The sequence below is a fragment of the Capra hircus genome, chromosome 1 (assembly GCF_001704415.2).
Source record: "Capra hircus breed San Clemente chromosome 1, ASM170441v1, whole genome shotgun sequence".
In the NCBI taxonomy this organism is placed as follows: domain Eukaryota; kingdom Metazoa; phylum Chordata; class Mammalia; order Artiodactyla; family Bovidae; genus Capra; species Capra hircus.
The window spans coordinates 143,532,875-143,558,746 of NC_030808.1; the positions used below are offsets into that span (position 1 = coordinate 143,532,875).

At 48.1% G+C, this 25,872-nt stretch overlaps 1 protein-coding gene across 3 annotated transcripts in view; it reads left to right on the top strand.

Moving 5' to 3' along the window:
• AGPAT3 (1-acylglycerol-3-phosphate O-acyltransferase 3) overlaps positions 1-25,872 on the top strand; it is a 92,181-nt gene that overhangs the window by 2,445 nt on the left and 63,864 nt on the right. For 2 of the 3 annotated variants that reach the window (XM_018051819.1, XM_018051810.1), the window contains exon 2: positions 19,831-19,890. The gene's annotated coding sequence lies outside the window, so the exon portion shown is untranslated. Of the gene's footprint in view, positions 1-5,059; positions 5,079-19,830; positions 19,891-25,872 lie in introns of those variants that run through there. The other variant, XM_005675655.3, reaches the window with a different exon arrangement.

Sequence of the window (25,872 nt, forward strand, 5' to 3'; positions counted from 1 at the left end):
GAAATCCAGAAACTGTGTTTGAGAAGAGTTGAATTTACTGGCTTTTCTGGAGTGGGGAGGGTGTTGTTGACATGTCCAATCACATTTGACTCCAAACCACACACCTTCCAACCGGCCTTCAGCCTGACCCAGTGGAGCAGACTCAGAGATCAGCTTCAGCGAAGGTTAGTACTCCATCCCCTGCTCTCAGCAGTGAGGCCCTGACTCCGTCAGAGTCCACCTGGGGCAAAAGTAGTGGCTTCTGCTTCTGTCTTTCTATCCTCTCTTGGGCCTCATCAGAAACTCTAATATCTCACTGTTACAAGTTGTGGCTGATTAATCCAGAGCAAAGCACTGGATGCAATTGGCTGCATTTATCTATTCCTTTCTTAATGATTTGTACTGTATGACATGGAATCTTTACTCAATCTTCTCATCGAGAAATGTATAGCTACAGGAAGGTTGGACTAAATTTCGTAAAACGATTGCTTGGAAGTTTCATAGATTTTACTTTTGGTTAACCAAGGAATGCTTGAGATTTTAAATAAGTTGCTTCATGTTGTAAAGTGAAATGACTTGGACTTAGTCTGTTGTTTCTGAAACCACTTCCTAATGATTAAAAGTAGTCCTAAATTGTTGCCGCTGTTGTTTACTTGCTCAGTCATGCTGACTCTTTGTGACCCCATGGGCTGTGTGTAGCCCGCCAGGCTCCTCCGTCTATGGGATTTTCCAGGCAGGAATACTGGAGTGGGGTGACAGTTCCTTCTCCAGGGGATCTTTCTGACCCAGAGACTGAACCCGTGTCTCTTGCATTGCCGGTGGATTCTTCACCTCTGAGCCACCTAAGAAGCCTTAAATTGCTCATTTCAAAATGCTGGATTTTAAGCAAACACAGTACTGGTTCAGCCTCGTACAGACTCTTATTTAGTTATTTAGAAGAATTCACCATGCCCTGATTATGTGTCGAGTAAAGTGCCAGAAACTGAAACACAAATAATCGGGCGGCAGTGCCTATATGTCTTTCTGGAGGTGGAGGAGCTGATCCACGGGGAAAGTTGGCCCAAGTTCCCGCTGCAGGGCTGGGGCCTTTGGCCCTGTACGAATTGGCCACATCTTTTCCCAAGCGCAGCTAGAAGGTCATGGATAGGATACATTGTAGATGCTGGTGTTAGCAAATTGAAAGAAACGTGTCCTTTGATACTGTGACAGGCAGAAGTCTTCTCCCAGGCAGGAGAACTTGGCATCACACCGGACTAAAAACTGAAGCTGGGCGCTCAGGGTGGGAGCCGCCCGCCAGCAGCCGAGAGGCCTGTCCCCAGGTGGCCCGGGGAGGCCTTGCATCATTGATGTGGCTCCTCGGTTCCTTTCTGAAAGTGGGCGGGGAATGAAACCAGCAGCAAGAAGGTTAGTAGTGAGTTCTGCTGGGAGCAGCAGTAGAAACTGCAGCAGGAACGCCTTTACCAGTTCTGCCCTTCTGAGGCCTGTGAGCCCCAGGGGTGCACCCCTGGGGTAGGGGAGTGGCCTGTGAGCCCATGGGTATCAACCCTCAGTGTGGAGAATGTGTGGATGATTGTGTTAATGCTTTTCATACTTTGGCTTCTAATTAGACGGTTATTCCAGGCTAACTGGAATGATTGGTTGAGTGAATGAATGAATGAATGCACCTTTTCTTGGGAAGATACACGTCACCTAATCCTTAGGTTCAGAGAGAAAGTAATCGATGGTATACCTTGCAAAATATGATTCACTAGCAGCGATTTTCGCCAGACTAACACAAATCAGATTGTTGGATGAAGACTTCACCTGTCCAGGTTCCATGAGAGGAGGAGGCCAAGGTGGGAAGTGCAGGAGGTTTGTGGGGGGCTGCTGTGGAAGCTGTAGGGAGGGGAGGAGGGGTGATCCTGCGCCTGGCCTGTGTGGGGTGGGGTGGGAGACAGGGCAGAGGACTGGGAGGATGGGCCTCAGACGCAGCTCTGAGAAGGTCTGCCTGGGGTCCTCAGCCCCACCCTGTGTCTTGCAGCCAGGAATGGCAGGCACCCCTCCCCCGTACCCCGGGAAGCAGGTTCTCTCTTAAGGGCCTTCTGTGTGTCAAAGTGCTGTCACAGCCTCAAAGACAAAGTTTAGTGACTTGGACTCCACAGAAGTAGAAGGACAGTAAAAATGATCCCTTGGCCCAGACAAAGTTTTGGTTTAGTTTTAGGAAAAGCCCTACAGTCTGTTGGGTTCCATGAGTGTTTATTTTGGCTCCTTTACTATAAGTAGTGTTGTTGTTGTTCAGCAGCTAAATTGTGTCCAACTCTTTATGACCCCATGAACTGCAGCACACCAGGCCCCTCATCCTACACCGTCTCTAGGAGCTTGCCCAAACTTATGTCTATTGAGTCAGTAATGCCATTCAACTATCTCACCCTCTGTCGTCCCTTTCTCCTCCTGCCTTTGACCTTTCCCAGCATCAGGGTCTTTTCCAATGAGTTGGCTCTTTGAATGAGGTGACCAAAGTATTGGAGCCTTCAGCTTTAGCATCAGTCCTTCTAATGAATATTCAGGAATGAATTCCTTTGGTTTGATCTGGTTTGATCTCCTTGCAGTCCAAGGGACTCTCAAGAGTCTTCTCCAGCACCACAGTTCAAAAGCATCAGTTCTTCGGTGCTCAGCCTTCTTTATGGTCCAGCTCTCACATCCATACATGACTGCTGTGGTGAACTGATACAAAAAGAGAGTGTCCAGCAATGAGAGGAAGCAGACTCTTGCAGATAAATGACAAAGGGCAGAGCACACATGTGTGAGCATGGGGCAGTGTGTTTAGGTTCCTAAGATGGGCACTTACTACTGTTACTCAAGTTCTAGAACATTTGGTAGAAAGTGCATCGGTGGCCTGTGGTTCAGTTCCAAGCTCCAAGGCAGCAGGGTGTTTCCCTGGAGCCCCAAGTGCTCTGTACCTGGCATTTCTCTTCTTTAAATTTTAATGAGTTATTGGGTATGTGCTGCGCTTAGTCGCTCAGTTGTGTCTGACTCTTTGCAACCCCGTGGACTGTAGCCCTCCAGGCTCCTCTGTCCATGGAGAATCTCCAGGTGAGAATACTGGAGTGGGTTGCCATGCCCTCCTTCAGGGCATCTTCCCAACCCAGGGATCGAACGCAAGTCTCCTGCATTGCAGGCTGATTCTTTACCATCTGAGCCACCAGAGAAGCCTGTTATCTGGTATAAATGTTTCTATTTTGGTAAACAAAGCTATATGTGAAAATTCTAAACACAGATGGGACAAGTGCTAGGCCAGGGTGGCCACGCAAACATGAATGAGGACTGTACACTTCTTCTCTCAGATGTGTCTTGCCTGACCCCCAGCCACTGACCCCATTGACCTGCAGCCAGTGACCCCTAGCCTCTGACCCCCAGCCACGGACCCCCAGCAGACATGCCATGCAGCTGTGGTACCCAAGTCACTAGCTCTTTGGCTGCTGAAACCAGCCAGAAACCTAGATCTTTATATGCAATTATTTATTTTTAACAAGCTGTGCAGGCAAATGGAAGATGTTCCTGCCTGAATTTAGACTGTGGGCCACTATTTTTACAACCTCTTGTCTAAAATATTTGTGTAATTTTCAAAATGAAGTCAGTGAGCCAATTAAATGAGGACAAAATGCATGCAAGAGAGGCAAACAAACAAAAAGATGAAAAACAAGACCCCAGGATTTCATGTCCAGATGAGAACCAGGAGAACTGTCTTTCCTATCTCAAGCATGGCTGCTGGAAACAGGTTTGGGGTCCGTGAGGATGGGTGGAGGGAAGGAGAAGCTGGTACCCAGAGAGGTGTCAGTCAGAGAACAAAGGAGCTCTGTGTGTCTCCGGGTGCCTATAGGAGGTCCTCCCAAGGTCCATGTAAAGATGAAGTCTGCAAAATGTAATGTTTACTGATACCAAATGCCTTTAGTGGAAGGAGCTCCTCATCTTGCTCTATGAAAGTGTTGAAAGTGAAAGTCGCTCAGTTGTATCCGACTCTTTGCAACCCCATGGACTTATCCAGTCCATGGAATTCTCCAGGTCAGAATCCTGGAGTGGGTAGCCTTTGTCTTCTCCAGGGGATCTTTCCAACCTAGGAATCAAACCCAGGTCTCCCACATTGCAGGCGGATTCTTTACCAGCTGAGCCACAAGGGCAGCCCGAGAATACTGGAGTGGATAGCCTATCCTTTCTCCAGCTGATCTTCCCGACCCAGGAATCGAACTGGGGTCTCCTGCTTTGCAGGCGGATTCTTTACCAACTGAGCTATGATCCCCCAAGTATAATCTTGCTCTATACTTTGATAGAATGTTCTGTGTCCACACGTCTTGGTTACACGTGTGGAGCCATGCAGCCCTCTAGCGTTCTCTGAAGGGGACCACTGGGCAGGGAAGTCCAGGCAGTGATGCCTACACTGGGCTGTTTGCAGAGATAGGAGAGACTCCAACTGCACAGCCCCCCGCAGGGTGTTCCGTGGACCCACCTGCTCTTCAGCACCTGGAGTTGTCATTAAGTTTTGCAAGTGGAGGGACTTCCCTGGTGGTCCAGTGGCTAAGACGGCAGGGAACACGTTTCCATCCCTGGTCAGGGAACTAGATCCTGCATGCCCCGACTAAAGATCCCATGTGCCAAATAGGGAAAGTTTTGCCAATAGGTCGGATACAGAACGTGACTAGTGGTGGCCTGGATTTGTTTCCTGGTAGATGGGGTTGGGCCTCTCTCTGCACTTCCTGCTGGATGCGTTTCCTCCTCTGTGAATCCCTTCACCTGTTTTCCTGTTGGGTGATAGGTTTTCCTTATGTATTCCTTGCATATGGTTCTGTATGAGGTATTTCCTTGTGTATTGAGGATAATAATCTGTTGTCCTATAGTGTGCTTCAGGCGTCTTGCTTAGGTGGGTCTGGTCTTTTTACTTTGTTTTGATGAATAGAAATTCTTAATGTAATATAGAGTTTATCCACCTTTTCAGCTTTTCGAATGCAGTTGAGAAGTCCTGAGGTCACTTGTGTGTTCTCCTCTGTTTTCTTATAGAAGTTGGACTGTTTGCTTTCCACGCTGAAGCCCTCCGTCCCTCGAGAGTGGCTTCTGGGTGGTGACAGGTAGGGGCTCTGTCCCCATGCAGAGTACAGTTGTCCTGATACCAGCCTCCGCCGGGTGGCCCTCTTTCCCTGTTGACCCGTGGGGCTACTGCAATCATGTGTCCAGTTCCCTCCACTGGGTTCTCTGCCCCTCTGGTCGATGCGTCTGCATGGGTGGCCCCTCAACCTGACCCTCTTGCTCTCTGGGCATGCACCCCACTCCCCCTGCCACCCGGGGTCTCTAGAGCACCTGGCTGATCTTGCTCTTTGTTTTCCTGTGTATATGTTAAAAGCAGTGTGTCAAGTTTCCTGAAAAACTTTGTCAAGGATTTAGATCAAAACTGCACCCATTCTGTAGATCAGCGGCAGGTGGGGGGAGTGGATTTCATGTCTATGGTATGAGGTCTTCCTGCCGTAGAGGTGGTGTGTTTCCATTAATGTCAGTCTTCTTACATGGTTTTACTAGGGCTCTCTACATCCTATTCTGCACTCTATCTTATGCTTTGTGGTTAAATTTATTCCCAGGTGTCCTTATTTTTGTTAATTTTTATAAATGGTGTTTTCACATTTTATTTATTTTTTTACTTAAAAAAAATTCTAACTCTCGTTGGTGTTGAGCAGAAAGGGAGTGGATTTTGGATACTGATTGCTGTCCAGGCACCTCGCCAATCTCTTTTTCTTATAATTTGCAGAGTTGGGGGATTTCTGCATGGACAGAAAGTGTCTGTTTCCTCCTTACACCTTTGGCATTGTCCCATCCTGTTTTGCTGCCTGGGCCAGGGTTGTCAAGACAGGACTGTACTGCATGCGAGTGTGATGGGGCATTTTGGTCATTATTCTGGGTTTTCAGGGAATCTGCTCAGTTTTCCCGTTTGGTGTTGGTACAAATATGGAGGCTGCTTAGTTCCGAATCTTCCAGTTGCTCCTCCTGGGAGCAAAGGAGCTAACAGATGGAAGGAAATAAAGAGATGAAGAGATTCAAGACTCACCTTCACTGGTTATCAGGAAGATGCAAAAATAACAGCTTGGTGAGATGCCGGCCCGCTCCACCGGGGTGGCCAAAATGTAGAGTGCCTGGGCCAGGTGTGGGCACAGACGTGAGCCAAGGTGCGCTGGTGTGAATGTGAGCTGGGGGGTGTTAGAGAAGCACGGCCATGTCTGCAGAGCGGCCTCCACATCTAGGCACACTTGGTGTGTGGTCCCACATGGGCAGGATGGCCACAGCAGCATGCGTGCTGTGTCCCAGGGACTGCTGGGGAGAGGGCGGGGTTTAGGGCAACTATATGGAATGGGGTGTGTGTGGTAAGAACCCCTTCCCAGATTTCCTGTCTTGTTGGAATGAGGACATACTGGGAAGAGACTCAAGGGGTAAGTGGTTACTTCTTTCAAGGGGTGGGATAGTGCAGCTGGGAGGAGTTACAATGTATTACTGTATCTCCTCAGATCACCTTAACCCATTTAAAACAAGTTACAAAAAATAAAAGAGAGAATGCTTATTTTTCTGTAGACTCCCCTTTCCAGTTAAAAGAGTGGTCTTGTTTATACAAGTATTTGACTTCTTTCTGAAAAATAGGAACCATATATACTTTTTTCCCCTTGCTTTCTTCTTTAAATTCCTTTTGGAGTGTAGCTGACTTACAATGTTGTGTTGGTTTCAGGTGTACAGCAAAGTGAGTCAGTTACACATAGTTCCACACTTTAAAAAATTCTTTTCCCATATAGGGCATTACAGAATATTGTGTAGAGTTCCCTGTGCTATATAGTAGGTGTTACTAGTTATTTATTTTATTAATATATATAATAGTTCATATATCAAAATTCCAGTCTTCCAATTTATCCCTTTACCCCCTGGTAACCATCTGTTTTCTACATCTGTAACTCTATTTCTGTTTTGTAAATAAGTCCATTTGTACCATTTTTTAAGATTCCACATGCAGGCGTTATCATATGGTATTTGTCTCTGACTGACTTCACTACGTATGACAGTCTCTAGGTCCATCCACGTGGCTGCAAATGGCCTTATTTCATTCTTTTTGTGGCTGAGTACTGTTCCACGGTATATACGTACCTTTATCTTTATCTGTTCCTCTGCTGATGAATATTTGGGTTGCTTCCATGTCCTGGCTGTTGTGATAGTGCTGCTGTGAACACTGAGGTGCTTGTATCTTTTTGAATTATGGTTTTCTCCAGATAGATGTCGTGAATATTTGACTGAAGATGTTGCTTTATCAAAGACTTTTTCTGTGTGTGTTGAGCTGATCATATAAAATTTTCTCCTTTTATCAGTTAATGTGGTAAAAGTACTTGAGTAGATTTTCCTGCTTTTCAGGAAATACCCCGTCTCAACCGTGATGTATTTTACTCCATTACCATACTTGGTGTGTTGAGATTTTGTGTAGAATTTGTTGCACCTTTGTTTAGAAATGTGCATGGCTTGTAACTGTCCTCTCTTGTACTGTCCCAAAGGGTTTGGGGCCGGGTTACACTCATCTCATCATCCAAGTGGGCAGTGTTACCTTCCATGTGAGATTGAGGTGATGTGTTTCTCGGCCTGGGCCTGGCTTTTGTGTCGACAGATTTTTGCATTTTGATTGATTCTTTTACTAGCTTCTGATCTGTCCAGGTTTTCTAGTCTTTAAAATAAGATTTGGTGTTATTTTTCTAAGGAGTGACCTGCATTGTTGCTGTGTAACAAGTGACCTCAGCACTTCCTGGCTTTCAACAACACTTTCCATCTCGCCGTTTCTGTGGTCCAGGAATCCAGGCTCAGCTTAGCTGGTTCCTCAGGCCCAGGTCTCTCACGGGCTGTGACCAAGTGTCACCGAGGCTGCAGTCTTATCTAAAGGCGAGACAGGGCAAGGGTCCTTCTTCAAGTTCATTCACACTGTCAACAGGATTCAGGTCTTTGCCAGTTGTTCTGTCCATCCTGGCAGTTTGTCCATCAGAGCAAGAGGGGGGGAGAGTGTGAGCCAGCTAGTCGAAGGCTCAGTGCTGTAAACCCCATCTTGGAGGCCACCTTCCACTGCTTTTCTCAAAAGCCAGTCGCTAGGCCCAGCCCACCCTCGAAGGTGTGAACCTTGGAGTCATCTTAGACCTCTCTACCCCAGGGTCCACATTAAGAACATTGTCAATTTCTTGGCAAAAAGGTCTTAATATTTTCTTAATTTTTTAATCTCCATGGTATTTGACATTAAGCTCCACCTTTCATCCCTAGCATTGTGTTTGTTTTCCTTTTCTCTCAGTTTAACTCAGCAGAGGTTCATCTGTCTCCTTGCTGCTCACAAAGAGCCGACTCTCCACCAGCTCTCACGTCTATCACATTCTTGGTTCTCCTGACATTAATTTATCCTTCCATTGTCATCATTTCTTTCTGCTCTTTCTGGGTTTTTTCCCTGGTGATCTCTTTACAGGTTATTGAGTTGAAAGCTTAACTTCTTTGTTATTTTTGTAAGCACAGTTTCTTAATTTTCAAGCTTTATTTCTATCATAAGAATTAAAGGTAAACATTTCTTCCTGGTGCTATAGTCCTGTGTCTGGTATATTTTGGAGTATAGCAGTATCACTGTTCGGCTTCCCTGGTGGCTCAGATGGTAAAGCATCTGCCTGCAATGCAGGAGACCTGGGTTCGACCCCTGGGTCTGGAAGATCCCCTGGAGAAGGAAATGGCAACCCACTCTAGTACTCTTGCCTGGAAAATTCCACAGACAGAGGAGCCTAGCTGGCTACAGTCCATGGGGTCGCAAAGAGTCGGACATGACTGATCGGCTTCACTTTAGAATCATTGTTCAGTTCTTGAGCATTATGGTTGTTCAGTTGCCAGATCATGTCTGACTCTTTGTGACCCCGTGGACTGCAGCATGCAAGGCCTCCCTGTTCCTCACTATCTCCTGGAGTCTGCCCAAGTTCGTGTCCATTGAATGAGTGATGCTATCAACCATCTCGTCCTCTGCCACCCTCTTCTCCTTTTCTGAGGGTTTAAATATCTGTCATTACTCTTCTGTGACCCATGAGTGATATGGAAGGTACTTTTATTTTCTAAGTGCGTGGGGATTTTACATTTATTATTGATTTCAGCTCAGAAGGCTTGCGGGCAGAGGGCACAGACATGGATCATACCGTGTCACCGCCTACCATCTCCAGGGGTCATCTGGTGGTCCCTCTGGCCTTCCTGGGTGAGTGATGTTCCCTCTCCACTGTGTTCATGGCCCCTTTTACATCCAGTGTTCTTTGTTTTTATGGTGGCATCTCTAGAGTGGGTTTCTTCTTATTTATCCTGCGTTGGAGTCAATGTGCTTCCTGAGGAGAAAGTTTTGTGTCTCTCGGGAATTCTGGAAAAATTTCAGCCGTTCTTCTGTTGACTTTTGCTTCAACTTACCTTATGCTTGACTTTCTCACACCAGTTTCCAAGCCTCACACTCTTGCTCATGTTTGTCTTTTAGTCTTTTTTTTTTATCACCACATTCTCAGTGAATTCCTCCATCTTCCCCTCTCGTTTTCCAGCTGTATCTTCTGTCTAATCTGCTACTTAACCTGCACATTAAGCTCTTCATTTCAGTGGTCCTAGTTTTCATTCCTTTTTAAAAAAATATATTATCTTTATTCATTGATTTATTTGGTTGGACCGGGTCTCAGCTGCGGCGTGTGAGATCTTTAGTTGCAGCAAGTGGGATCTAGTTCCCCTACCAGGGATTGCATCCAGGCCCCCTGCATCGGGAGTTCAGTTCAGTTCAGTTCAGTCGCTCAGTCGTGTCCGACTCTTTGCGACCCCATGAACCATAGCACGCCAGGCCTCCCTGTCCATCACCGTCTCCCGGAGTTCACTCAGACTCACGTCCATCGAGTCGGGGATGCCATCCAGCCATCTCATCCTCTGTCGTCCCCTTCTCCTCCTGCCCCCAATCCCTCCCAGCATCAGAGTCTTTTCAGTCTTACCCACTGGACCACCAGGGAAGTCCCTGTTTCTCGTTCTTAAATGTCCTCGGTAGTTCTCTCCAAACCTGGCTCTTCTCTTGCTTGGTGTTTTTTTCTTTGCACTTGTTCCAAGTTCTTCTTTTATCTCTAAGCATACTTATTTCATATGTGTGCTCAGTTTCATCCACCTCTTTGTGGGCCCACCAGGCTTCTCTGTCCATGGGATTTCCCAGGCAAGAATTCTAGAGTGGGTTGCCATTTCCTCCTTCAGGGAATCTTCCCAACCCAGGGATCAAACCCAGGTCTTCTGCATTGCAGGCAGATTCTTTTTGACTAGTGCCACCTGGGAAGCCCTACTTATTTTATATACTGCAAAGAATAATGCCAACATAATAAAAACACCTAAAATAATACTGAAGTCTAAATTTCTTGAGCATTTGCTATGCTGCCTCTCACTCCCTGACGCTCAGTTCTCATGTGCTTTGTACCCTGGGCTGTGATCTTGTGTTCAGGAGACTTTGTCTCCCTGGAGGGGCTCTGCTTCTCCCAGGAGCCCGGGAGCGGGGCTGATCTAGAAATAAACCATTATAGGTTTATTTCCTGGATTCATAAGAGGGGACTTCTGAAGGTGTCATTGACAAAGAAGGAACTTGATCCCCTAAACAGAACTCAGAGCTTGAAGAGATTCCCAAGGTGAACCTACACAAATCCTGGTGAATAAAGCAATTGTGGGAGTTAAGGAATGCTATGGTGTGAGTAGCCCTGAGGGACTCAGCTAACCTCGGGGGCTTTGTCCTGGCCTAGGACTGCCTCGCCAGGGACAAGAGCAGTGTCCAGGATGTGGAAAGTCGGAGGCCCTCGCTCCCTGCACTCCGTGAAGCGCTTTATTCAGTTTGGGACACAGTTGCAAAACGTGACTCTGATTTTGTCCTCAGTGAACTTAACTTCCCATTGACTTCTCTGTTGTCCATGCGACGGAGGTGGTGTCTGTTGTCTTAGAACAGGCAGACCATCCAGGCAATGCTTTTGGTAGCTAAAAACTGCCATACGTCTGCAGTGTATGGTATATACCAGTGAAGGTGAAAGAGCGTGAATTTTTAAAGGGGATTAGTAAATCTAACATGTCAGATTTCAAAGCTATTAATAGAAATTAAACATGAATGGAAAGACCGTCAGGCACGTGGAATGTTGTCTTGGTGGGGCGGGGTCTGCCCGAGCTCATGTCCACTGTGGATCTCCAAGACTCCCTTGTGTTTTAATTACTTGGGAGGCCATGACCCCAGCTCACTGTCCTGTCAGTTCTGCTTCTTAAACCCTGGGCCCACAGGGTCCCCTGCAGCCTGTGCGTCCCTGGACCAGGCACCCCAACCTCAGCAGTCCTCTCCTGTCCGTTTCTCCCATACCCGTGAACATGCCTCCTGGGGTGATGTGTCCAGGCCAGGCCCTGCCCCACCCACGACCCCCTCCTCCATGTTTCTCATCGCCCCCTGCCTCACCCAAGACTGCCTCCAGTCCCGCTCCCATCAGATCCCTTCCCTGTGGCCATTGAGGTTCTATCTCAGTGAGCCCAGTTCTGCTCCTGCCCTTGCCCGCTCCAGCCCCTGCTGATGGTGGTGATGCTCAGGGGATGCCATCTCCTCTGTTCGGTCCTCACTGTCCCCTCAAAACCCGGTCTCGGCTTCTCCCCTGAGGCTGCACCCTGGACCTTTGCCTGGTGGATTCTTGCTCATCCTCCAGCTGTCAGTTTGCCAGGACACCTTCCCCAGCTGGGATGCACACACATGTACTCAGATGCTCACATGCATGCACACACACACACACACACACACACACACACACACGCACCCGCACACACCTCACATCGTGCAGGCTGTCTATGGGCTGCTTTCCTCACTTCACGTCCCACTGCTGACCTTCACCATCTGCCTGCTCCGCCCCTGGGTAGAGACCACAGGGCTGCACTTGGGCCTGTGGTGTGAACAGTGAGGTCAGCAGCCAGCCCTGGAGCTTTTTCTGTTCCCTGTGGTGAGTCCTGCGGGCACCACATTCCCCTGGGTGGCTTGCTGAGCGCATCCTGCCCGTCCCAACACTGCAGACCCACATAGCAGACTTACCGTGAAGAGACCACACCTGTCTCCACACCCACCAGTAACGATGGAGAGAATACCACCATTCTGGGTGCCTGGTAGCCTTTTGTTTCCACTTTATTTCTGGTTTTGAATCCAGCAAACAGAGGCTTTGTCCCTGCTCTACAATGAACGTCGGTAGCATCGTAACCCACACTGTCCCCTGTTGGTTAACGTCCACAGTATGAGTCGGGGCTTCCCTGGTGGCTCAGACAGTAAAGCATCTGCCTGCACTGCAGGAGACCCAGGTTCCGTCCCTGGGTCAAGAAGATCCCCTGGAGAAGGGAATAGCAACCTACTCCAGTAGTCTTGCCTGGAGAATCCCATGGACAGAGGAGCCTGGAGGGAACAGTTTATGGGGTCGCAAAGAGTTGGACATGACTGAGCAGCTAACACACAAACGCACACACACAATGCAGGTTGGTGGCAGGTAGACTGATTTTCCCCGTGGAGGTGTGGGATGGGCCACAGGCTTAAGTGGCCTCAGCCAGTGACTTCACACTTCTCAGGAGTGGCCCTCTGCTCCTCATTGCTCGCCCGGGGGCTCATGAGGGTTAGAAAACATCACGTGTGAAGACAGTTTGTAAAGTGGTGTCACACGTGAGGCACCACATGTGTGTCAGAGCAGCGATGCCTCATGAGGGGGTGATGGTGAGTCCCGGCGGGGCTGCCAGGGATGACAGCACTTGGCCAAGAGACCCAGGGCCGTGAGCCCTGCAGAGGGTACAGAGATGGACACAGCTGAGCCCCACGCCAGCTCCTCCCCAAACTGGCGCATGCGTCCTTGGGTGGCTGACAAGGGTCCCAACCATCTCTCACCCAACGCTTCTCCCCTCTGCCCCTCAGATGCCAAGCAAGAGGCTGGTGGGTCTTGTTTCTGCAGAAGCCACTTGCTGCTGTGTTTGGCCCTTTTCTGGAACACGGGCGAGGCCGCTGCCCACTAGCCTGTGGCCAGCCCGGATGCTGGTCTGTCCATCTCAGAAGTGCTGGCTTCTGTGCCAGCTTGACAACCCCTCTCACCCTGGCGCTGGACTTTTTCATGGCTCAGCACGTGGCACAGAGCTTTGTTTCCCTCTAAAGTGCCCCTGAGGGCATCAGAGGTGCTGGCGGCCTGCCCCAGGGAGGCACCTGCCGGCTGTGCACCCAGAGCAGGCAGGGCGCCTCGCCCATCCGTCCTTGTGCGGCTCTGAGGCTGCTCCTCAGGGCACGAAGCTGTGTTTCTGTGTCTTGGGGAGAAGACCAAGCGGGGGCTCTGCACGGGCCCCAATGTTTATGCCACGAGTTCAGTCTCTGAGCCACAAGGGAAGCCCCAAAATACTGGAGTGGGTAGCCTATCCCTTCCCCAGAGGATCTTCCAGACCTGGAATCAAACCGGGGTTTCCTGCATTGCAGACGGATTCTTTACCAACTGAGCTATCTATGCCGCGGGTTCAGTTTCTGGTTTTGGGTGTACTGGGCCTGTCCTGCTTTGTTCTCCCTTCTAGTGGGCTCAGAAGGGATCATCTCCCTGTCTCAGCAGTTTCATTTATTGCTCTGTGTGTGTGTGTGCGTGTGTGTGTGAGACACACATACCTGTGCCCGAGCTGAGCTCTGGGGCATCCAGGGCTGACCTTGAGTGCTGGCCTGGCCTGGATCAGCAGCAGCTGCTTGTTGTATATTTTGACTCTTTTGTCCCTCCCCTGACTCCCCTGTGCCCCTTAACAATTGGCTAACAATGATGCTCTGTGTTGCCTTCACAAACATAACCTTCAGCCCCAGAGACCTTGTTGGAATGGGAGCTCTGGTCTTCAGATCAAGGATGTGTCCTGACCCGGTTCTGGGCGTGGAAGCGGGACTGGGGTCTGGACAGTGTCCCCCAGCACCCCCTCAGAGGGGCCCCATGCGGTGGGGCTCAGACCCAAGCAGGAGCTTCCAGTGTCTGGACAGCACGCTCACGCACAGCCCACTCGCTCTCGGTCTCCACTGTGCGCAGGCTGCCTCTCTGAGGTCACACTTGGTTCTCGAGTAAACACTTTCGGTTAAATATCTTCTCCATTTGTGGAGGCCAGTTTCTCACACAAGCCAATTTAAGAAGGCTCCAACCAGAGCAGCCCGGGGGTGCCGGGCATCTGCGAGGGCGGCAGTGCCTCCAGGTGAGGGCACAGGCAGGGGTCCTGGTGTCCAGGGTTCCGGGGTGGCTTGTGGCTGACGCTTCAGGGCTTTAAAGATCATGGCGCACTTTCGGTTTTCTGTAGCTCCTTCAGCACGTGGTGGTCAGCTGTTGTTCCTAGGAATCTGTCCCATTAGCTGTGTTTGCACATCAGGAGCTGCTCAGAAGCGGCTCCTGATTCCCTCTGGAAAAATCCCTCAGCATCTGCTTGTGCCTCCCCGACCTCCTGACACTGTCCGCGCAGTCTCTCATTGTGTCCTGATTTTCTTGCCAAAACACAGCCAAGTTTGCTCATCCTTTCAAAGACTCACTTTTGTGGGTTTCTGCATGTTTTTCGTTTCATTAATTTCTGCTTTCTAGGTTATTTCCTTCCTTCCTCTTAATCTACTTTGTTTTTCTAACATGTTTTATGTCATTTGTTTTCAGCCTTCTGAAAATTTCTCCCCTAAAGTATAACCTTTGATCCCTTTAAGAACTTTTAGCTGCAGCCTAAAGTTGCGAAATGACATTTTTGCTACTATTTCATTCAACAGATTTTTCTAGTATAGTATCTTAATTGATTTTTAAATTGTTAATTACTTTTTAAAATTAATTTTTGTTGGAGTACAGTTGCTCTACAATGTTGTATTAGCTTCTGCTGTACAGCAGAGTGAACCAGTTATACATATACATATATCCCCTCTTTTGGGGGTTTGCTTCCCATTTAGGTCACCACAGAGCACGGAGTAGAGTTCCCAGTGCTTAACAGGAGGTTCTCATTAGTTCTCTGTTTTATACATAATATCAATAGTGTATCGCATCAATCCCAGTCTCCCAATTCACCCCACGCCCTCTTTCCTTCCTTGGTATCCGTACATCCATCTGCGACCATTCTCTGCATCTGCATCTCTGTTTCTGCTTTGGAAAAAGGTTCATCAGTGTCTTTTTTCTAAATTCCAGAAGCGATACGATAGTGTTTTTCTCTTTCTGACTCCCTTCACTCTGACCGCCTCTAGGTCCATCCATGTCTCGGCAGGTTGTACAGTCCTGTTCCTTTTTGCGGCTGAGATCCCATCGTGTGTCGGCACCACATCTTCAGCATCCGTTCTGTTGATGGACCGTCCAAGTGTATGAGAATTTTTCCCAGTGTCTTTTTTGTTACCTTTTTCTTTTGCATCAGTAAGTTTTGGTCAAAGAATATACTCTGATTGATGCCTGTCTTGTGAAATTTGTTGAGACCTGTTTTATGGCTAGCATTATAGTCACATTTTATAAATGCTCTGTGCATTTTTGAAAAGACTGTATTCTGTGATAGGTGAGATTAGTTTTGGTAGGTTCATTAATCGTGTTGTTTAAACCTCCTATATTGGGTCTTGGCAAAAATAGAGCCCATAGGCTTAATCTGGCTTGCCACCTATTTCTAGAAATAAATTCTTTTTTTGTTTTGTTTTAACTTTTATTTTTTGGTCATGCCACATGGCATGTGGGATCATGGTTCCCTAATTATCAGGAATCAAACCTGTGGCCTCTGCAGTGGAAGCACAGTCCCAACTACTGGACTTACAGGGCAGTCCCTAAAGATAAATCTTATGGGATCACATCCACGTCCTTGGTTTATGTATTGCCGTGGTCTCTATTCATGTGCCCTGAAAAATCTAAAATATTTACTCTTTGGCCCTTTCCAGAAAAATGTTTGCCAACTCTTGTATCTTCAGTCATTTATTTTATCTATTTTATCAAATACAGAGAGCGGGTCTGTTAGAATCTTCAGTTATCATTGTGGATTTGCCTACTAATTCTTGCATTCTGTTTTTGTTTTATATGTTTGGGGCTGTGTTATTAGCGACACGGTTTAAAATTGCGGCATCTTCTTCATGCATGACATGTCTGTCGTATGAAGCAATCGTCTGTCTCTGCTAGCGTGTCTTGCCTGTAAGTCGGCTTTGTCTGAGATTCGTATAGCTGAGCCTCTGGGGAGTATTTGCCTGGTGTACTCCTTCTGTTCTGTAATTTTTACCTCTTTTTTATTTTTAAGTCTTGGATGTGCCTTGTAAACATATACATGTTGGGGCAGCCGGAAAGTTCATTTGGGTTTTTCTGTAACATCTTACGGAAAAACCCAAACAAACTTTCTGGCCAACTCAATATAATTAACGTGTTTTTTTTTTTTTTTAATGGTATTTTAAATTGAAGTTTGATATTCTTTTTTAAAAATTCTGACAATTAAGAATTTTAGAGCCATTGTAAATGTAATTTCAGATAGATTTGAGTTTAAATCTACCATCTTATATTTTACTATTTTATCTGTGCTGTTTTTTTCTTTCCTTCTCCTTTCTTTTTTGAGTTGGTTATTGATCCGTTCTTAGTTTTTGTTTTTTTCTTACCTCTACCACTAGGAAGTTATAGACTTTTTCTGCACCTTTGATGGTTTTCCAGAAATTACAACATACTTATTTATCAAATGTCTAAAACTAACTTGTACTTTACTCTTGGGGGAACCCAAGGACCTGAGATCACCCCACTACCCCTTCCAAGTGTTATTGTATATTTAACTTTTTTAACCCACTAGCCTTTGCTGCTTTATCCTCAGTATTAGTCTCGTTTAGATTTGCAGACGTACCTGCCTCTTTCTTTGCTCTTTATTCTTTTTGCATCTCTGGCATTCCATCTGAGCTCCCTTCTTCCTGTTCAAGTGTACCTGCATCAGAAATTCCTTTCATCAGGTTCTGAGGTGGCAAGCTTTCCCTACTTTTGTTTGGGTTTCCTTGCTGCTCTGGAGATGGGCTTGCCTGTTGTAGAATCCAGGTTGGCTGTTGGGTCCTTTCAGTGCGACATTGTGTGCTGGCCTCTGACATCCTTTGTTTGCTAACAAACCATTGTCAGGCTATCCCTTCTTTGCAGGTAATCTGATTTTTTCTCTGGCTTTTAACATCAAAATTAAAAGTCTTTGTGCTTCAAAGGATGCCATCAAGAAAGTGAAAAGACAACCCACAGGATGAGAGAAAATATGCGAATAACTCATTTGCCTAGGGGCTTGTACTAGAAGGTAGAAAGAGCTCTGGCGAGGCTGTATGGCCAGTACCTGAGTGCCCGTGATACTCTCGAGCAGGGACAGTGAGTGGGGAGGTCCTGCCACCTGCCGCCAGCTCTGACCGCACCCTCCTGCCTGTGCTGTCGCCCACCTGGACCACCCCTCCATCTGCCTGCATGCAGGAGAATCACCCGTCATCTTTCCAGACGTCATGAGCGTCACCGTTCTATACAGCCGCAGCCTCTGCCTCCAATATGGCCAGCGCCTCTCAGCTAAGTGCAGTGGTGCCCACTTGGATGAGTGAGAAATGGAATGCAAACACGGGATCCCAACATCCACTTCTAGCCGTGACCGGGTGACCCGGACCAGATCTCACATCCTGCGTTGAGCAGCAGGAAAAACCAAACAGAAGCATATGAGGTTGCAACGTTAAACAACGCACGGCAGGAGCGCTGGACAGTGACCCCACAGGAGGGGCGCCCCCTTCAGCTCATCCCCTGCACCTGCCAGCTGAGCACAGGGAGGGTGGTGGAGGCGTAACCCGGTGACCAGGGCTCCAGGGAGGCTGGAATCTGTGGGGGAAATGCTGGAGAGGATAGGAGAGCATGAATCAGGAGCTATAGGGCGCTGAGCACAGAACCCCCACCCCGCGCTTAGACCCTGTTGACCATCGCAGGTGTGGGGGATGCCCCCAAGGTCAGGGGACCTGGAAGAGCGTGGGTATCATTATTTCCTCAGTTCACATGGGCTGTGAGTGAAGTTGCATACTCAGCAGCCAGGTGAAAAGACCTCACAGTTCAGAGGGCATTGAGCAGGGTCCTCAAAGGCGGTTGTCTCCTCCCCAGACGTGAGCCTGCTCAGGACCCATAGATACAAAGCTTGAAGGAAGCCTGGAGAGAGTTGAACAACTCTTGAGTAAGTTAATGACATCCACTAATGAGGCCTGACAATATTTGAGGGATGACAACAAACTCACCCCCCAACACGCCACGTTCACAGTGTCCAGGAACCAGGCAGAAATTATTTGTCGCGCAAACAGGTGGGAAAATGTAACCCAGAAGTTGAGAAAAATCAATTAGAAACAGATCCAGGTGGATCCACGCTATCCAGATGGTAGAATCAGGATAGAAGGATGTTAAAAATGTCTGTTATAAATACGGCCCATGTGTTCAGTGACACAGAGAAGCTATGCACAAGGTGAGGAGAAAAATGAATGGTGTAAAAAAAAGACCCAAGTCTTCTAGAGAGGAAAGCCCTGCGCTGGATGGGTTCATAGTGGGTCAGACGCTGCAGACACGAGATCAGTATTATTGAAGATATAGCACCAGAAACTTTCTAAAAATGAAACACAGGAAAGAGGCAGGGAAAAAAAAACAACATCATCAGTGTAACCATAAAGAGGGATAATAAATAGGAAATTGAAAAGGATGTGTGATGGACAATATTTGAAAAAAAATGGCTAAAATTTTGCAAATTTGATGAAAACTGATTTTCAAGGAGATCCACAAATCCCAAGCAGAAGAAAACTATGCCACTGCAGTATTCTTGCCTGGAGAATCCGATGGACAGAGGAGCCTGGCGGGCTACTGTCCTTGGGGCTGCCCAAGAGTCGGACAAATGACTGAAGCAACTCAGCATAAAACAAAATTCTGACACGTGCTATGGCATGAATGAACCTTGAGGACAGGCTGCTCCGTGACATGAGCCAGACACAAAAGGACAAACGCTGGAGTGACCCACTTATGTGAGGCCCCTGGAGGAGTCAAGTACCAGGGACGGAAGGCAGGATGGCAGGGCCAGAGGCTGGGGAGGGGGAGGGGAGTGAGTGAGTGATGGGGCCGAGGGTCAGCGTGGGAAGATGGACAAGGTCTGTGATTGGACGGTGCTGACAGCAGCTCAGCAGCGTGAATGCTCTTAAGGCCACCGAGCTGGACACAGCACGATGATTTAAATGGTGACTCGTACCTAAGGTTTAAAACAAACACACAAAAACAAGGACTAAACTTAGCCAATAGGCCTGGTTTTGGCTTCTTGATCACAAGCTAAGCCGTAGTGGAAGAGGGCTGGGCTGACCTGGAGACGAGCCTGTCTGCAGGGTTAGTGGGTCTGGAGGAAGGTGAGAGCTGCTGAGGTCAGCACGGTCATTGTCCTGGGAGCTGGAGCCTCGTCACCCAGAGGCCAGAGACCTGAAGGCTGTTCTGCTCCTCTTCCGAGGCAGGAGGCAGCCCACCTTCAGCTGCTCCTGCCAGCCCCCCACGGAGGTTGAAATTGCTTTGCAGCCCTTCCTGGGGTGTGCCCTCTGCCTCTCTCTGGGTATGTTCATTTATGGGCCATCTGTCAGGCCTCCTTAGAAGGCGGAGGACAGTAGCAGCTCTCGGAAAGGCCCCGCGAGGCTGTGTCCTTGGTGTTTGCCTCAGCTAGTGGACTGTTCAGTTCATCAGGAAATCAGGTTCGTTCATAACCGTCCGCCTCCCTGATGTGCAGACTCTTTTGATTTCAGGGTAACAGCATGTAGTTCGTTTGCTGGTATTTTTCTAGTCCTGCCTAACTACACTGTGTTGTGTCTTTCACTTTCAGGCCTTGAAGTTAGAAACCTCCAAGGACGATTCTCCCGCTCCCTGCTGACCCTGGGCCTCGGTGAGTCCAGAGAGGGAGGTGCCTGATGCTTTAGCCGCGTGTGTGTGCGCATGTGCGGTTGTGTGTGTGCTTGTGTTTATTACTGTCCCCTGGAGCAGTCCCAGTCAGACAGGGTCCCATCCCAGTCCTCTGGACCTGGCTCTGTTGGGAGACACGGAAGTTCCTCGCTTGGAGAGCCAGGCTCGCTGGCCCAGCCTCAGTGACACTGAAGAGACGGATGGAGTGGGCACAGTTAGGCCTTAATGCATTGCTGGTTGATTTTCCTAAAGGAGTCCAGCGGGGCTGTGGAGGGCACCAAGAGCCTTCTGATCAGCAAAGCACATTGCTCTGTGCACGGCAGCCATGCGTTATCAGCACTGCTTTGTTTCTGGAGGAGAGTGGCCAATGGCACTGGTCATCAGCCAGGCCTTTCCCGGAAGCACAGAACTGGGGAGGTCAGAGATGGAAGTCAGTTTGGTCTCCCTCTTTCGGGGTACGGAGCCTCAAGTTCTGTAGCCCTTGAGGGCTGGGAACAGGAGCGGGAAGAGAGCAGCGAGTCAGAGGCTCTTCAGCTACTGGACAATCCCCAGATCAGACTGATAACCAAGCACCCAACAAGATTAACTCCACGTTTACGAGAAGAAACGACATTCAGTTACCTGCATACAACTGAACAGTTTTTAGAGACAGGAAAGATAGAGCAACCTCCCCCCACCCTACCACCACCACAATAAGCTAGTAGTCATCAGTACTGAAAGTTAAAGCAAATCATTTGCTTATGACTTGAACTGGTACCTCTCAAAAGATACCCAAGTGTCTAATAACAATAAACATCTGAAAAGATGTGTGACGTAGTCATCAGAGAAATGGAAGTTATAGACCGCGGTGTGCTGGTGTGATGAGTGGAGATGAGGCAGGTGGACGGGTGGCAGCAGGGGGCTCATCAGGCACGCTTACCTCTGTTTTTCTGCAAGTCGGCTTGTAGCTGAGCACTTATAAAACCCCTCATCATTCAATTCTCTTCCCATCTGTGAACAGTGAGTCTTACCTGTGTTTTTCTGAGGAGGACACAGGCTCACGATGCTCCCTTTGTCCTGAGGGCAGGGGTACATGGTCCTGTCCCTGCCGCTCCGGCTCCCAAGCCCTGGTGGACTCTGGTGCTGGTCATGGCGTCCTGCCCCAGCTCTGCAGGAAGCTGGGAACATGCTCAGATCTTGGCTGCGTGGATTCTCGGGCCCTGGGGCCTGAGTGCTCCTGAGAAGCACCCCACCTGCCACACGGCCCCAGGCACAATGATGGTCACTGGCTCTGCACCACCCGCCCCCCACCCCCCCCCCCACTGATGAATGGTAAAACAAACTAAACATCTCTCCTACGTAGCTTACTGCAATTTTAGCTCACACGAGTTTTCCATTAGCTTTTCTTACAAGTTTTAAGGTGATTAGAAGGTTTTCCGTAGTCTTTCTTAGGTACTGATGCTGAAACAGTGCTGTTCGCTGCCTGCCCCCATGGCCCACGTGGATCTCAGAGCTCAGTCTGAGGTGGGGGTGCAGAAGGAGAGGCTGCGAGGGCAGATAAGGTGGGAGGCCCCCCCACTTGGCCATGTTTGGGGACAGGTCCTCTTTGTTCTAAACGAGACACAAGGGGACTCACAAAGGGCTCAGACTTTGACCGGCCAAGTTGTGTTTGGAGGAGGCTGGTGTCCTGCAGGGCAAGCTTTTTCCCTTAAACACTATCTTATTCAGGTTCAGCCTAATTGATTAGGCCATGTAATGGTTGCAAAGACAGAAGATTGGAGCTTTGTAAGCCAGCAGGTAACTTTTTGTTAATATTTACATTTTAATTAAAGAAGTGATGTATGCTTGTAAAAATTAAACACAAAACCAAACCTAATAAGTCATCAAAATTTCATTCTTTCCTCCATCCCAAATCCCACCTTTTTTTTTTTTTTCTGGAGGGAACTGCCACTGTAAATGGTTTGTGGTTTATCCTTCCAGAACTTGTCAACATACACATGAGAACATTTATGCAGTTTCTGAAAATGTTTATGTGTCATGACGTCTGTCTGTGGGACTTGATTTTAACCTGTTTGGGGTCTTTTAACATACACAAACCTACCTTGTTTAAAAAGACGTAGCTTCCTCTTTTATGTATGTTCTAAAGAGCATGATTGGACATACGTATACAAACAGACACGTACACGCATGCGCACACGTACACGCAAGCTTTGTAAGAAGTCTGGCTGATAATTGCAGAGCACAATACCTGGTTCTGGTTTTCAGTTACCTAGACCCAGAGTGTGCTTTCATGACTTGAGCTATGTGTGTCTTCTCAGAAAGTGTAACTGGCACGCTCATCCTCCTGTTCAGGGGCTGTGTGGAGGGGGTTGGGTGAGCGCAGTGGGGACAATTGGCAGAGAGCAAGGCTCACCCTCTCGGACACTGCGGCAGTGTGAGCGGCCCTGCCCGGCCCCCCCTGCTGGAAGGTAGACTTTGCCCCCTGCCCGTGTAGAGCCCCTGGCTGGTGCTGTTTGTAGGTTGGGGGTGGGGTGGGGTGGGTTAGGCTCTACAAGAACAGTGGCCTGGGCCGGATTCCCTTGCCACCCAGGAGCGTCTGTTTTCTGGAACATTCCACACTGTGTTCCTCTCGTTGGGACCCATGTAAGGGTATGTGCACACGTGGTTACGTTCAGCTGGTCATCAGTTCAGTAACAGAGCCATGTCCCTCAAGCACGTAAAGAGCAAGCACAGCAGAAGCAGAAGCAGGCGGGGGCCTTGGTCTGACTCTACTCCACCACGAGGCCCCGTGTCCCCGACACACCATCTGCCTGACGGCCCCTTGTCTCCTGGTGAACAGAGCTGAGGCTAGAGAGTCCTCTGGAGCCCTTGCGGAGCCTGAGCACCGACATGGCTCACTCTGCTCCAAGGGGGTCTGGCTGCCCCAGGGATGGGCGTCCGGTCTGGAGCCGCCTTCCCACACTCGGTTCCGGCTTGCCTGAAGTGGTCTCCTGCTGGCTTGCGTGTTAATTTACATTCAGAAGCATGTCCGTGGAAGCACAGGGACCCCGGGGCTGAGGTGGGTGGGTGCTAGAAAGAGGCCGGCCTGTGAGTGCCCGTCCCATCGACCACGTGTGGCCCCTTCTCAGCTTCAGCGCCGCTTTGCTGTCCTGGCCCCCCAGCAAAGTGAGCTTCTTTCAAGGGAACCACTGGCTGTGAGGGGACCCAGGGGACGGAGGCCCTGCCCAGCTGCCCACCTATCCCTTGCTATCACCGATAACTTAAGAGCTTCTTGGATTTTATAGACAATCATATCACCTACGGGTTCTGATTGTCTAAAAAGAAGGAAAGCTGGTTTCCTTCTTTTCACCCTGATTTCTGTTAGTTTTTTCCTTGTCTCATCACAGAGGCTGCAGTGAGCTCTCTGAGGATTAGGGGTCTCAAGGGTGGACGTCCCTAAACAGTCATGGATGGCACTTGTCATCAGCTGCTTTTCCTGAATCTCATGACATAATCATGTTTTTTCTTTTTTGGTCTCTATTGACAATTATTAGATCAATTGAGTTTCTATGGTAGATCGTTCCTGTGTCCTGCCATAAACCAAACTTGCTCATGATGTTTTGCTTTCATTACCTATGTGATGAAATCAGTTTGCTAAGATATATGTATTGCATATGTCTGTGTTCACACATCTCATTGACCTTTTAAGTAATGCGCCATGGACAGAGGAGCCTGGTAGGCTACAGTCCCTGGGGTTGCAAAGAGTCTGACACAACTTAGCAACAAAAGAACAACAGCAAACCATCAAACCATCCTTGCATTCATGGAGCAGACCCCACTTGGTCCTGCCATATTGTCTTTTTAATGTGCTGTTAGATTCTGTTTGTTAATTTTTAAAGGAAGTTTTATATTTATTTTCATAAGTAAAGAGCAATGGTTCTCAAAGTTTTGGTCTCTTTACACACTTAAAAAATTATTGGGGACTGTATAAAGCTTTTGCTTTTGTGAGGTATGACTTCCATTGTTCTCAGCTGAGGGTGATCCTTCCTCTACACAGGGGTATGTTTGGTGATGTGAGGAGAGGTTTTTGGTTGACACAGCTGGTGTGTTGGGTGTTTCTACGGGTGTCTAGTGGGTAGAAGACAGATGTCCTGTGATGCACAGAACAGCCCCACAGCAGCCCTACGACAGAGGTCCCAAATGTCAGCAGTGCCACAGTAACACAGAACATTAAAAAATTTTATTTAATGATTCACTCAAAAGAGCAGCAATAAACCCATTGCGTGTTAACATAAAGAATATTTTTTAATAAAAAACTATATTTGAGCAAACTCCAGGAGATCAGTTCAGTTCAGTTGCTCAGTCGTGTCCGACTCTTTGCGACCCCATGAATTGTAGCACGCCAGGCCTCCCTGTCCATCACCAACTCCCAGAGTTCACTCAGACTCACGTCCATCGAGTCTATGATGCCATCCAGCCATCTCATCCTCTGTCGTCCCCTTCTCCTCCTGCCCCCAATCCCTCCCAGCATCAGAGTCTTTTCCAATGAGTCAACTCTTCGCATGAAGTGGCCAAAGTACTGGAGTTTCAGCTTTGGCATCATTCCTTCCAAAGAAATCCCAGGGTTGATCTCCTTTAGAATGGACTGGTTGGATCTCCTTGCAGTCCAAGGGACTCTCAGGAGTCTCCTCCAACACCACAGTTCAAAAGCATCAATCCTTCAGCGCTCAGCTTTCTTCACAGTCCAACTCTCACATCCATACATGAGCACTGGAAAAACCATAGCCTTGACTAGACAGACCTTTTTTGGCAATGTAATGTCTCTGCTTTTGAATATGCTGTCTAGGTTGCTCATAACTTTTCTTCCAAGGGGTAAGTGTCTTTTGATTTCATGGCTGCAATCACCATCGCCAGTGATTTTGGAGCCCCCCAAAATAAAGTCTGACACTGTTTCTACTGTTTCCCCATCTATTTCCCAGGAAGTGATGGGTCCAGATGCCATGATCTTCATTTTCTGAATGTTGAGCTTTAAGCCAACTTTTTCACTCTCCTCTTTCACTTTCACCAAGAGGCGTTTTAGTTCCTCTTCACTTTCTGCCATAAGGGTGGTGTCATCTGCATATCTGAGGTTATTGATATTTCTCCTGGCAATCTTGATTCCAGCTTGTGCTTCTTCCAGCCCAGCGTTTCTCATGATGTACTCTGCATATAAGTTAAATAAGCAGGGTGACAATATATAGCCTTGACGTACTCCTTTTCCTATTTGAAACCAGTCTGTTGTTCCATGTCTAGTTCTAACTGTTGCTTCCTGACCTGCATACAGATTTCTCAAGAGGCAGGTCAGGTGGTCTGGTATTCCCATCTCTTGAGGAATTTTCCACAGTTTCTTGTGATCCACACAGTCAAATGCTTTAGCATAGTCAATAAAGCAGAAATAGATGTTTTTCTGGAACTCTCTTGCTTTTTCCATGATCCAGTGGATGTTGGCAATTTGATCTCTGGCTCCTCTGTCTTTTCTAAAACCAACTTGAACATCAGGAAGTTCACAGTTCATGTATTGCTGAAGCCTGGCTTGGAGACATTTGAGCATTACTTTACTAGCATGTGAGATGAGTGCAATTGTGCAATAGTTTGAGCATTCTTTGCATTGCCTTTCTTTGGGATCGGAATGAAAACTGCCCTTTTCCAGTGCTGCGGCCACTGCTGAGTTTTCCAGATTTGCTGGCATATTGAGTGCAGCACTTTCACAGCATCATCTTTCAGGATTTGAAATAGCTCAATAGGAATTCCATCACCTCCACTAGCTTTGTTCGTAGCGATGCTTTCTAAGGCCCACTTGACTTCACATTCCAGGATGTCTGGCTCTAGATGAGTAATCACACCATCGTGATTATCTGGGTCGTGAAGATCTTTTTTATACAGTTCTTCTGTGTATTCTTGCCACCTCTTCTTAATATCTTCTGCTTCTGTTAGGTCCATACCATTTCTGTCCTTTATTGAGCCCATC